Source organism: Malus sylvestris, chromosome 15 (genome assembly GCF_916048215.2).
Source record: "Malus sylvestris chromosome 15, drMalSylv7.2, whole genome shotgun sequence".
Classification (NCBI taxonomy): domain Eukaryota; kingdom Viridiplantae; phylum Streptophyta; class Magnoliopsida; order Rosales; family Rosaceae; genus Malus; species Malus sylvestris.
In genome coordinates this window covers 37,487,481-37,500,362 of record NC_062274.1, presented here as the reverse complement: position 1 = coordinate 37,500,362, position 12,882 = coordinate 37,487,481, and the positions used below count along the sequence as shown (strand labels likewise).

The 12,882-nt window shown below is 36.3% G+C and overlaps 1 long non-coding RNA gene across 1 annotated transcript; it reads right to left on the bottom strand.

Moving 5' to 3' along the window:
• Positions 1 to 3,882: 3,882 nt before the first annotated feature.
• LOC126605519 (uncharacterized) lies at positions 3,883 to 6,306 on the bottom strand. The gene is made up of 3 exons (XR_007616979.1): positions 6,134 to 6,306; positions 5,070 to 5,144; positions 3,883 to 4,191 (listed from the first exon to the last, which is right to left on the bottom strand). It is a non-coding gene; the product is annotated as an uncharacterized LOC126605519 (long non-coding RNA).
• Positions 6,307 to 12,882: the final 6,576 nt, after the last annotated feature.

Sequence of the window (12,882 nt, the reverse complement as noted above, 5' to 3'; positions counted from 1 at the left end):
AGGAATCCATCTTCAATTAGGACTCCTTTAGTGATTAGGAATCCCAATTCATTTAGGAATCCTTCATTCAAGTCATTTCCTTCTTCAACTAGGAAACTTTGTATCTTCAATTCTTCAACTAGGAAACTTTGTATCTTCAATTCTTCAACTTTGAAACGCCTTCCTAGCTTCACAAATTCCTCAAATTCGTCCATCCCTTGTGCTTCATGTGCATGAACTCCATTTTAGCCCAATTTGGCTCCAAAATGCTCCAAATTGCATCCTTTTGCTCACTTTGTCTCTAAAACCTGAAAACACATGAAAATAGCTTAAAAGACTAACTTAACTAAGAAAACACAACATAAATGCATAAGAACTAACTAACTAAGGCGCATAAATATGCTCCTATCAGGAGATAACTTCTCATACATTGCTCAAATGAGGTATTTGAATATACCACCATGACTTACTGAACCTCAGGAATATCCCCATATTTTTAGAAAAAAATTTCATGACCCCACGCGCCCTCACGCGCTGCCCACGCGCATGCATGTGCCTAGCATAGGGGACAGAATAGTTAACGCAGTTAGGGAATATTTCGTTAAAAACTAGAATATGCCATTAATTATACCTAACGGCGTTAGAATATTCCGTCAACTTTGACGAAATATTCTCCTCCTTCTTCTTTGGTTCGCTGGAGTCTGGTGCCGGTGCCACTGCGATTGCCAAAAATTGGAAAATCTTAGAACTTCAATATTTTCTTCATTTCTCAACCAAAATTCATGCAAATTTGTACCAAAATGAAGCTTACAACGAGTAGAACAAAACATTACCAATTTTAAGCCCTGAAATCCACGAGATTTCGCCGGAGAAACCTCGATATTTCGGCCAAACTTGAAACTTGCTAAACTCAACTTCCTGACATCCAAAACACTTCATTTTTCTTCTCCGAGCTTCGTGAAGACGTCCTAAAGCTTCCTAGCAGCTTTTAATCTGCTAAAAACTTCACATTTACGATTGCATGAACAATGCTCAAATAAGAGATTATGGTTTTTCGGGAAAATAAAGGCTTCACGTCCAAATAATAGTATCAATGGGTTCCTAGGCTCGCAAGGAACTTAAAAATGGTCTCCATAGGTTCGATATGAGGATGGAAGTGAAGGTTCAAGGTTTGTCCGTACAATTGTACGGGAATGGTAGAAAATACAAGAGGGAGGAGAGAGAGTCAACGGGATAAGGTGAAGGTATGTGGGTGTGGTCCAGATTGCTCCCCAACCAAAGACAAATAACTTAAAAAAATCTAATTGGGTCCCATCAGTTAGGAAATGAACTTAATTGGTCCAAAACCTTAATTCACAAACACAACCCAACGCTCAAGGGCATTTTAGACTTTTCACACCACCGATAAAAATAATTTGGGACGGGCTGTGACAGTGAATGTCCATAGATACCTTAGGTGCTGTCCATTTCATACAATACCAGGTGTGTACTATGTATTTACAAATGACTTTAGGCCTACCAAGACTTGATGAAATGGCTATATGCATGATATTTATGCTAAAAAAAATTTGTGTGCTACGTGCGCTATTGTTACTGACCCCCATAATATTATTTCTTGGATCCACCACTAGTAGTGAACATTCTCAAACCAAAAATTGAAAGGGATGATGAAATGAAAATTTTAGCCTCCCATGTGATGTAAGGCTCACGTGCAACCTATTAACGGATATTGAACAAAACTTTCAATTTTTGCCATGTGCAACCTATTAATTTCTATTTTCATAACCATGAGCCCAAGTTGGAGCCTTAATAAGTAAATGAAAAAAAAAAGTTTTTCTTTTCTTCAAAATCATGGTCCAAAACAATAGTGAGCAAAAGTTTCTCTACACATGCTTCTCAAAAAAGCGTTTTTTCATTGGAGGTAGGTGAACTAAACCTATTAATGAAACTTTCATATTGACAATCCTATCCCCCCCCCTTTTTTTTTGCAAAAATAAAAAAAAACTTTTAGCACTATAATTTACCAAACACTTGCCTACTTTTTTTACACCTATTTTTCGGCATCACAGCAAAAGCAGTTTTGAAAAAGAAAAAAAAAAGTACAGCAACCCCAAAATCCCTTAATGTAATAGTTATTGCTCAACCTAAAAAATAAGTGCTCGTTTTTCAATGATTACTTAGAGTATCTCCAAAGAAGATATCAAATTTTAAATATATAAAAAACTCTTTAAAGGTTAAAGTGCATCCATGACCCATAATTGAGCTTCATTGCATGTTATTTTATTTATTTATGGCTTGACGAAGTTAGAAGCCATTTGGTTGTCAACATATTTTTAGTCATTTCGAAAGTGATCCCAAACATGTCCTATTTGCTGTATAAATTGAATTTGTAATGCTATGAACCATGCATGTACTATAGATTTATATTGATGTAATCAAATTATGTGTCTTAGGGCTGGTTTGGTATTGCTGTGCTTTGAAAAAAAGCTTATTCTGCTGTGCTGTGAGAATAAGCGGCTGTGAAATAAAGCTATAGAGTGTTTGGTAAATTTTTTTGTAAAAATGCTGTTGAAAAAAAAAAAAGCAGTATTATAGTGTTTGGTAAACTTTTATGTAACATGGGAAAAAAATTGATTTTTCAAAGCTGGGTTTTGTAGCTTCTTGTTTTTGGCTTTTTTTTTTCACCAAAAACTGTGAAAAAAGATTGAAGCTGAATGTTTACCAAACACAAAAAAGCTCCCAGCTTTTTTCAGAATCACCTCAGTACCAAATCAAACCTTAGTACTTTTAGAAATGAGTAATACTTGCATCCCATAAGAAACGCATATCTCTCACCATGTACTATATCAATTTCATAATCAAAATCGTTTAATTTTAGAACTTGTTCATGACAAAATCATTCTTTGATCTCCTCTAATCTTATTTTATTTTTCTATTTCAAGATTGTTTTTTTAATATTTGTTTGCCGGATTAAAATAAAAATTCAAAGAGAAGCTTTGATGACAACGTAATGAAAGTTGAAAGCTAGAACAGTAACATGTGAACTTTAACGAAAAGCTCTCGGTACTGTTCACTTTAATGAAAAACCACATTTTTACACTAAAAAGTCAATCTTGGTACTATTCAATTTACCCTTTATTTTGTTCTTATCATTAAAACTCAAAGTTTTCAAGCCATTTTCATTAGTTTTCCATAATAACATTGGGCAGAGAAAAGAATTCACTAAACTATTTAAACAAAATGAAGAATGACGTAGACCAGTAAATGGTGTGATAATTGCAAGCGCACAACATTGTTCAACTAATATACTGATAAGTAAGTGTCAAGGATCAGATTAACTTAAATTTAATAGTACGATGAATTCAAATTAAAAATAAACAAAACAAGAATTATTATGACAGAACTGGATATACAAAAGACTAAATGCACTTAATAATAACAATTAATTGACAAACAAACAAGTCACTAGTAAAAAAACACTTTGCGCGACATAGGTCCTTCGTCGTGCAAAGTCAAAAAACGTTGGGCAAAACTTTGCCCAACGAACCTTCATCGCGCGCAAACCGTCGCAGCAAGGCAGTGAGAGAAGGCTTTCCACGACGAAGGGTTGCATGCATCGCGTAAAATGGCTTTGCGCGACGCATGTAACCCTTCGTCGCGCAAAGCCATTTTGCACGACGCAGGCTGCGTCGCTCAAAGTGGCGTTGCGCGAAGATGCTTTGCATGACGCATGTCCTTGAGTCACACAAAGTGAGTTTGCGCGATATAGCCTACGTCGCGCAAAGTGGATTTTTGGTTTTGGTCAAAAATATTATTTTGTTAATTTTTAATAATATTGTAATTAAATTCTAAACAATAATTAATTAACCAAAGAAAAATATTTAATTATAAAATATATGGAAATGTATATACAAGATGTTCGAATAAAAAAGAAAAAACTACAAGTAGTCTTCTAGGTGAAGTGGCTACTGGGTATCAGCAGGGTGAGGTGGCTCGAAAGTCGAAGGTGTAGCAAGATCAGGTACTGGTAGCGAGATTTGGAGGCTAGTCATCTGTATGGCTTGTACAAGGTCTCTCATGTGCCCAGCATAGGCTTGCAGCTACTCGCCCTGGGCCCTTATTTGCTCCCTCATCTGCTCGCCCTAGACCTCAAGCTGACCCTTTAGGGTTATCACTTGCTCCTTCAATGAATCGACCTCTGGGGTGTTTGATCTGGAAGAAGAGGCACCAGTATCAGGAACTTTTACTTGTCCTAGAGTTGATACTTCATTTTATTTCAAGGAATAAGGTGATACAAAGAGAGGATGACGAAAAAGAAGAAACAATATCTTCGCCAATATGAAGAATCATAACGAAAAGCTAAAGCACATAAGTTATGACATTAATCAACAAAAAAAGGTGAAATTTAAGTCATTTTTCGGTACGAGGGATGAAGACTCAAATTCAAGTCTTATTTTCGGTGATCTTGTTTTGTAGTTAAGAACTTTGATATCAAGCAAAGTAGGAAACCCATTAATCCATTTAAAAAGAAAAACGCAAATTACTGATATGGTTAAACTAATCAAACTATTATAAAAATTAAAACAGAATAAGAAATGGAAATTCCAAATTGCAGTGGCAAACATTTTGCAATCCATCATCCAACCAACTAATCTTCCAATTATTTGCATATACATACATATACACACACACACACACATATGCTTGGAATATGTATTTAATTATTGCAAAGAAGCAAAACAGAGAAATGAGAAAATTAAAGGGAAAAGGAAAAGGGGAGAAGAGAAAGAGAACTGAGACTCAAATTTAAGTCATTTTTCGGTACGAGGGATGAAGACTCAAATTCAATACATATTTTCGGTAATCTAGTTAGTTAAGAACTTTAGAGCATAATTTGAGCATTGTTGAAATGAATCTGCAGTATTCTCCAGTGGAATTACAGTCATGCTCTTATGTCTTTAAGAGTTATCATGTCTAAAAATGAGATGTGGAGAAAGAAGAAGCGGAAACAACTGAAGCGGGAAAAAAAAGGTAACATAGCTGAGCATATGATAAATTTTGAAATAAGTGTAAAAAGTAGAAAAATTTACCTCCAATAAGAACACCAACTCTAGTTGTTCCCCCACAGCGACCAGACTAGTACTTTGAAGGATTGCACTGGGACACTAGAGACACGACAACCAGTAAAAAAATGATTAGAACAAAACGAGCAAACTTGAGATTGTGATGCTATGTACATTTCAGTTTCAGAATATTAATATGTCACGCAGTTGGTAAAAGTTACAGATGCATTTCAATTCACATAAATAAATGGAATGCAAGCAGAATTCAAGGCTCGAAATCACAGAGTAAATCACCCACGAGTTCTGACTTCCTATGTATGGTATATTCCAACTATAATAGTTTGTACAGGTCATTGCAAGCCTTTATTTATTCAACAAGAACTTGGTGCAAATCCAAGTTTGCTACATCCCCACGTGAGGAATTAAGATGTGAAATAGGAATTCAGCAGAACTTGTAAGTTTGAGAGAATATCAGCGTAATTAGACAACTTGTGCTATCAAGGTTTACGTTATTTAATGTTATAATGTTATAACTTAATCAGGTCCACAACCATCGGATAACAAAGTTTACTACACGGACAGTTGCACTGGAAAAACTTATGCTGTAATTTTACAAGTCTTCTCTCCCCTCTTAACTTGTAGATCCAAGGTCCTAAATATATCTAGTAAAGGCATGTGCTTCACCTAATATCCTCTATAAACAAACAGGGGAAATTGCACAAAGGCTTTGACTTTCGGTGAAGTCTTCGTTGGGATAGCGACCATTGGACTCAAAACAATAACAAAACACTAGAATACTGCAGATTCATTTCAACAATGCTCAAATTATGCTATACATACTCAGATCAATCTTGGTAATAACTCATAAAAACTGCCAAACATAAATAAGTCATGAACAAAATTGCAAAAACTTCAACAAGAACACCTCCATGTTCATACACAAAACACACATACAGATCAACAAAATTGCAAAAACTTCAGACAATCAACTCGAATCACATCAGGAAAAAAGCACTTTGACAAAAATCCAACATGCAATTTGAGCCTAAACCCTAAATAACAAAAACCCATCGAAAATCAGAAACCCTCACCTTGAATTTGGGACTTGATTCGCGTCGCTGCCCGTCGTTTACAACGAGAGGGAGAAAGACAACCGACAGAGTTGTGGTGGTGGTTGGATTCGAGATTGTGAAGAGGAAAGCTTGAGAACGAGAGGGAGAGAGATGTGTACGGGAAAGAGAGGAGAGATGAGCAAGAGGGAAGAGAGAGGTCTATACGGGAAAGAGGGAAGAGAAAGGTCTATTAATTATACGGGAAAGAGGGAAAGAGGGAAGTGCCAAACTTATGAAAATTGAAAAAAATCGCCTAATTTTCACTATTGGACTGCCAAAATTATCATAACTTGCGCGACATAGGTATACTATTTGACGCCGCGCAAAGTGCTTTTGCGCGACAACCATGTTAAGGCGTCGCGCAAGGTAATTTTATTTTTTCAATTATTATAAAAATTACTGAAAATGTGACTTTACTCCTTTCAAATTCAAATTTTTTTTACATAAACCCCAAAATAATATATTTTTCTAATAAAAACCCATAATAATTTTTTTTTACATATATATATCATTCAATTTCTTAAGTGTTATAAGTACTAAATAAATAAATTAAAATCTACGTATACCGTTGAACTTGATGAGAAACACTTTGTACGAAACTAGTTTCAATGATTTAACCATCAAACTTGTTTGCATATGTTTCGAGATTGCGTACGCCAAAAATCTCAAAAAAACAAACATTCAGAGATCAAGTAATGGGACAAACCTTTTTTATGGCAAGAAACGAAAAATCATGATTTAATGGTTATTTTAACTCCGATTTTGATGATTTTTTACAGCTACACTCTTTAACCCTATATGAATACAATGATTTAATTCGATCGTCAATTTAAAACATTTACACAGGTGGATACTAGAGACGTCCGTGCTATGGTTATAGTGATATTGTGTGTTTGGGATGTTAATTAGATCATTTCTGATCAAAGGGAAATTGGTCAATATTAACCTTGAAATTGAACAAAATAATCTCCAACCAAAGAGCATTTACAAATGGGTGTATTCGGGGCTCAAATCAACCCCAGAAGGCCTAAAAAGTGCCATCCCCAAGCACTTAGGCATTTATTTTTTAGCTTGTTAGTTAATGACATGGTGAAAAGGTACTTGGGCATACTAAAAAGTACGTAATAAAAATATAGAGAGAGTAAGATTTAGCCAATATGATTGAAGACGAAAAAAATTAGTTTGTTACTATTCCTTAAAAAATTATATTTTTGAGGCCTATGCAGCCCTCCATGGTTCAAGATTGCCTTAGTAGTGTATCCGATTCAAGTTTTCGTTATTAGAGCGATAGTGTTTGGTGCTTGGAGTGGAATGTCAGGAGGTTTGTGATGAAGGCCGGCCAAACAAAGGCATGGAATAAGAACCTCTTGAGGGAGGAAATAGAGGAGAGGCTAAGATTTGAGATGATGATACTTGAAAAAGAGCATTAATGTAACATTTCGATGATGTGAAAAAGTTTCAATTGGTCATCTACAAGAGTCGAACCTAACACATCTTATTTACAAAAGAAAAAGGTAATGACAAAAATAAAAAATAAAAGCAAAAGGAAAAAAAAAAAACTTTGCGCGATGTGGGTATATATGCGTCGCGCAAATTATCTTTGCACGACATAACTTGCGTCAAGCAAAGTTTTTTTTCCCCCCCTTATTGCATTTACAAATAACATCATCCTTTTACAAGGATCAGTCTCTGCCCTCTCGCCCTCCCTCTCTCTCTCCCTTGTGTTGTTGTTGGTTGTGCCATACGAAGTCGTCCCTCTCCCTCGCCCCTGTGTTGTTGTTCGTTGCGCAAAGTATTTTGCGCATCATCCTTTTGCAAGGATCAGTCTCTGCTCTCTCGCCCTCCCTCTCCCTCTCCCTCTCCCTCTCCCCTGTGTTGTTGTTCGTTGCGCAAAGTATTTTTGCACGACGCAAGTGTACCTATGTCGCGCAAAGATTATTATTATTATTTTTTTTGCCCTTTTTCTTATGAGTACAAAATAAATAAATAAAATCTACTTACTAAATCAGACAACAGTAAGCAACCCTGCAACCAAGAATTAGACTAAAGCAACGGCGTGAGGCAAGGAGTGAATGAAGATTCTAAATCACTGTGGTCTTCCATAGTTCATATATTCTCATAATACTATATAGGGTAAATTACACAGTAGCCCCTCAGGTTTTGAGGTCTATTACAATTCCATACAACATCTTTAAAACATTTCACTTTCATATCTCAAGTATTATTTTATTTCAATATAATACATCCGTTAGATTTTACATCCTCTCGATCTGGTCACGGCCTCCGACCCACCGCTCCTAATTGACTGGAGCTCGCAGGCCCCGCTCCGAATCGACTGTGTTCCTGACTGGCTTGGGTTTAATTGGCATTTCTGAATTTTTTGTAAAGATGTGAAATTGGTGTTGCTTTTGTTTTGTTTGATGGATTTGGATAAACAAATCAGGGGGTTTGAGGAGGAAGACGGCGGCGGCGGTACACGGGTGAACTGGAGAAGAAGGGTGAGGGTGACGGTTTGTAAGGGATGGGAGGTGTGGGTTTGGGGAGAGAGAAGGGATGGGAGGGTGAAGAGGGAGGAGATTGAGAAGTGGGTCGGGGGGTTTTTGGGTTTGAATGGTTTTTTATTTTTATTTTTTTATTTTTTTTAGTTTTATAATTTATTTAGAAGATTTAGGTTTTTAAAAAAAAAATTAAAAAAATATTTTTTTTTGCCACGTGGCACACATTTGGCAACCACGTGGCACAAATGTGGCAACCATGTCAGCATTTAACAGATTAATGGATGAAAAATGTAACGGAGGTATTATTTTGAAATAAAATAGAACGTGAGGTATGAAAGTGAAATGTTTTAAAGATGTTGTATGTGGTTGTAATAGACCTTAAACCTGAGGGGCTACTATGTAATTTACCCACTAATATATGTATCTCATTTTAGGCTTGGCCTAATAAATAAAAGATACCGTTATTTTAGAGGAACTTTTGCTTGGTATTTGCTTAAACTACAAGAAATATTAATTTGTAAACACATATTAATTCCCAACCAAAACCATTTTGTCACCAACTCTTCCACTAACGCCAGCTCCTGTGTGCACCTCAAAATCCTTAGCGTCCATCACATGTTCAGTTGATCCAAACGTCTTTAGCAGCCTCATAGCATGCTCCACCACCGATTTCGCTATTGGGTGTTCACTATTTGCCTACATATTTATCAGATAGAGGAATGTTAGCATGAATGACAAAACAATTTTACAATAGCATAAACAGTGATTTATCTCATCCTAACTACTCTACAAACACTAACATTTTTAATGCAACTGGTTAAGTCCTTGGTTCTCCAGCATAAACATTTTTCTTGTTTCTCCAGCTCCTTGTGGATCTGCAACTCATGAGCTTCAACTTCTTTAGCGATTCTCGCTTCTTCACTCTACAAGGTGCAACTAGTTGAGAAAATATACTATTATACTAAAGTTAACTGAACAAGTATACCTTGCATTTCCTCTCAATTCTCAGGATAGAGTCATTAATTTGGGCTTCAGTTAATACGTTAGAGTTTTCTAGTGCAGGTGCAACAACAAGGGGATCAATAAACTGAGTATTTACCCTCACGTTAGAGAAGGGGTCCCTTTGTGCTACAATGCCTTCATCAATAGGAGATCAAAATTTTCAATATATTGGGTAATATTAACCAAAATTTCAATACAATCATATATAAAAAATTGGATGAATAACATAGAGGTTTTTAAATCACCTGAGTGTGATCAGGCAGCTATGGAGGTCTGCAGGTGAGGAAGAGGGGAAGGTAGCCATGGAGCTTTTGACTTGTGTTAGAACACTGGAAAGAAAGACAAAAAAGGACATTTTCGTGTTGACTTTGCGCGACGAAGCTAGGCGTCGCGCAAAACAGCTTTGCGCCACGCAGGGTACATCATGCGTCATGCAAAGCTGTTTTGCACAACGTAGTGTACCTGCGTCGTGCAAAGTTGAAAAAAAAGTGGTTAAACATTCTTGGTTTGGCGCAAAAATCTTGCATGACGCACAAGACGTCGCGCAAGTGGTCTTTGCGCGACAGTACTTTGCACGACGAAGGAGTGTGTCACACAAAACTGTTTTGCGTGATGAAGGTACATCTACGTCACTCAAAACTATTTTGCACGACGCACTCTTTCGTCGCTCAAAGTACCGTCGTGCAAAGACCACTTGCTCGACGTCTTATGTTTAGCGTCGCGCAAATATACTTTGCGCGACGAAATTTGTTGCTTCGGGCAAACAAGTTTTTGTACTAGTGAGTGAAAATACTAACAATGTTCCTAACTACCAATCCACTCTATGTCTTGCCACAAATTTAGATAATCAAAACCTTTTACACTCAATGGATAATTATAAGAACCTGCACAGATCATACCAGCATGTCTACTCGACTATGTAACTCACTAAACTCAGCATGTCAGTCACAATTCAGTTCTTCACACAAATAATGGCTAATTATTTGATAACAGTAAAGCATAATGACAATTACTTAATATGGAAAATAACTGAGATTAATATAAAATAGTGAGTATTAGATGTTCATGACAAAAGTACACCCTAGCTGTAGAAAAAACGCCTTAGTTTATGTTTAAATTCGAGGACAACATGGATAAATTTGAAAACATAGAGAGAAAGAACCATAATTTCAACCTTGGCTTTACGATAAAACTTTAATCTTCAATCTTTCTTCTCTTTTCTCTCCGCTGATGGATATTTATTAGGTCTGGAAAGAGGTTCATCTCTTTTATAGGGCGTTTCTAAGGTGCGCTACCTTGCAATATGATGGGAATCCAGCGGCTATGAGCTGAAAAGCTCACACTTTAGAATCGGGTCTTTGCGACCCAATGTAATTCATACCTTTTTTTTTTATTCATTGGGTATGTTTTTGTCAAAGAGAAAGATTGAGCTACGAGTTTAATTTGCACCTGAGAGAGGGAAAGAAAGGCAGAGAGAGGTAGCTGGTGAAGGTGTGAAGAGTCGACTTCAAATGGACTGAAGCTCAGTTTCGATTATGACCAAGTAATGTTATACTTTAATTTTATTTGGCTCACTGAGTGTGTTTTTGTTGGGGAGAGAGAGAGAGAGATAGTTGAGGGTTGTATTAGCAGGGAAATAGAAGTAGAGAGAGGGACCTGATGAAGAGTGCGTGCGAATGCTCGATTTCAGGTGGATTAAAGCTTAGTTTCGATCGTGACCTTGTAATCATATACTTTTAATTATTTTTTGGTTCATTGGGTGTGTTTTTGTCGGAGAAAGGATAACTAAGAGTTGAATTTGCAGGAAAATAAAGGCAAAGATAGGGAGCTGGTGAATGGTGTAAGTGCTCGATTTCTGGTGGATGGAACCTCAGCTTGGATTGGAGGTGACAAGGGGGCTTCTTCCACAACCTATGAAGAAACCCAGATTGTGATGGTGATTTTTATGCCATCAGCTATTGCTGGGTGGTTATCACTAGACGTGGTTGAAATCCAAAAATTCAATTTTAGATATATAGGTGTAAAACTTGTGCTGGCTTGTGATGAGTAGTGTAGATTTGAAGCATGTAGTTATGAACTATGTTTCGATGAGGGATAAGTTAGAAATAGAAGAAATTATTGAGGAAAAAGAGGTTGAAGGTGCAAGAGATCAATTTGGTGCAAGAATGGTTGAACTTGTGGTACCAACTATAGACGATGAGTTGAAACCTATATTGAAAATGAAGTTTGATTCGTTGGATGAATGGTATATTTTCTACAAAAATTATGCACTTGTAGCTGGGTTAAGGATTCAGGTGCATGGTAGTAAAAAGTCTAGTGATGGTGATTGTTTGGTAAGGATAGAACTTGTATGTTGTAAACAAGGCAAAAAAAGGTGGATGCTAATTCCAAACCCAATCGGAAATGTAGGAGGGTAGAAGCTAGAAGTGACTGGAAGGCGAAACTTGTGTTGCATAAAGGAATTGGTAATGAAAAGAGTGTTGTAACATTTTTTTCATGAATGACACAACCACCTTATAGCAAGCACCTCACACTTATTTAGAACTCATCTTCGAGTTTCGAAGGAAAAAAAAGACCATGATTGAACAATATGTGCAAAGAAATATTTCATTAAGTAAACTAGTTGGTTTATTGGAGGTGCAGAGTGGAGTAATTGAAAATATTGGTTGCATCCCGAAGGATATTAGTAATGTCGAACAACAATTGAGAGCTCATCTAATCGGGCATGATGCGGAAATGCTCAAAGAGAAAAAGATTTATTCTATTTTAAGATGGAGATTGACGAAAGAGAAACACTTGGCAATTTCTTTTTGGTGGATGCTAAGTCATGATGTGAAATATTCTAACACACAAATTAAACCCTATTAAGATAGTTGTAGTATATGAAAGTAGGGATCGTTTTAGGCCAGGGATTAACTAGGGCTGCTAATAATATGACTCAAAAACACAAAACTAGACTTAAAAACACTTAACTGGACTCAAAGAACTCAAAACAAACTAAAAAGACTCAAAACAGCACAAAACAATCAAATAGACTCAAACTAGACACTAGAGGGTGAATTGGACGAAAATTAATTTTAACTTAACTCAAAACACTTGAAAACACTTAAAAACACAAATTGGACAGATTCTAACTAACTTGACACAACAAAATAAAGGGGATTGGGTTTTTGACGAATTTAAAGTAAAGACAATTAAATTAAAAACTTAGACAGTTAGACATGAATT